The sequence below is a fragment of the Haplochromis burtoni genome, unplaced genomic scaffold (genome assembly GCF_018398535.1).
Source record: "Haplochromis burtoni strain Fernald_Lab_line unplaced genomic scaffold, NCSU_Asbu1 Contig_736, whole genome shotgun sequence".
Classification (NCBI taxonomy): Eukaryota; Metazoa; Chordata; class Actinopteri; order Cichliformes; family Cichlidae; genus Haplochromis; species Haplochromis burtoni.
Window position 1 is genome coordinate 126,400 of NW_024583097.1, and position 1,818 is coordinate 128,217.

Here is a 1,818-nt window from a genome sequence, read left to right on the forward strand (position 1 = left end):
TAGTCTCCTTTAGTTCTAAAGTACAAAACAAAAACAAGTTTCATAAATAGCTGATTCAAGAGTTTAACCAAATGCACCATGCTTGGGTGAACTGTAGTGAAAAAACATACATTCTCATAGTAAAATATTTCAGTTATCTGTATTAACAATAAAGTAGCAAAGTAATCAATTATAAATCACCATCTTCTTTGTGACACAGACACAAACAGTAGTTTAGGCATCTGATCAGTATGCCTTCCTGTGGATGTGCCCTGTTATGCTCTATGGACAGGGGTGTCAAGCTGTCCAAGCCAACTTGTTTAACTCACAGATCCACTACCCAACCCTTATGAATGGTGGAGAACTGGTGGATGGCATATTGCATTGGCACAAACAAAATATGTCTTTCTGACAGAACCTCTTTCAATACGAGTTGAATATGTTGGAAAAACAGACAGTTTTTATTTTGAAAATTGATTCCATTGCTGCTCCGCCAATGCTTGCAATAAATCCAGTGCAATAGATAATTACCATGGAGGATATAACATTTCACAGAGTACATATTTATGAACTAACATAGCTAGATGTCTTGTAGGTTCAAAGGATAGGAAGGGTTTAAGATAATGACGTGACACGCAAGGTTCACTATGAGACAGCCTGGCAGGTTACTTTCAGTAGGTGATTTTAACACCATGGTAACTCCATTTGAAAAGCCAACACTGAGAAAACAAGTCCAAACATTGAAAAGATTTTGTTATTTTCCTCCTTGGCAAGAATTTGAGGTGAAGACACACCGCCAAAGGAAACACATATTTTTGAAGACGCAAATTATGCAGTAAATCCTGAGAGCTCAGCCTCAGATTTACAACCTAATGAGAGGCAAAAGGAGTATTAGAGAGAAGATGATGAGGTAATGAAAATGGTGATGACTTTCATATGTCTTGCCATAGACAGAAGGACAGAGTGCATGACAAAGACCGCACTGCAGCTTTTAAAAACCACATAATCACAAGGATGCAGAATGGTAGTCTAAACAACCCAAGACAGTTTCTCCAGCTAAGGGTGAAAGAACATGGGTACGTGAAAGGAGATGAGATCATTTCACATTATATCTGCTGCAAATTCTTGCCATCTCATTACCATTTAATGGAATTTAGCTGATTGCCCCAAATCATTTCATTTACTTAAATTTAGAGATTCTTGGTCTTGATTATGTATACTGTTTTATCATATGTTCCTAAGTAAGTGGCTGCATCTCAGTTTAAATGGGCACATTACAAGATCATCACTTTGCAAACACTGACATTATGAATAGGAAAGAAAAGTGTTGGGACTTTTCACCTCTCATCCAAGAAACCTCTTCAGTTCTAAGAGTCATTGGTGGAGAGTCCTAGATTTAAGCCCTATGGGAGTGTCCCCAAGGAGGTCGTGGACCCCCTATTAATTCCTCTACCTAATCACACGAGCCAAGGTGTGAAAATGGGTGTGGGTCACAATCAACCAAGGTTTTGGGTGAACCCATTGTGAAACCTAACCCCAACCTATCATGTGATTTAAGGTCAAATGGCCTTAAAGAAGAAACTTTAACAAGTCCAAATGCTTGTCTTTCCACATTCCTTAGACCAGACCTTCCCAAAGTGTGGGGCCCGCAGAGCCATGGCAGGGGGGCGCGGGATGAAAAGGGGGGGGACAAAATGCTTGGACACTGCTAGCACGGGCGCCTACAGAAACGCAAAGCAGGAGATGAAGCATTGCTGAATATGTTTCCAAACCAACTTCATTCTAAGCCAAAGACTAGAAAATATGGTGAAGCATATCTTCCCTTTGGTTTCACCTGCA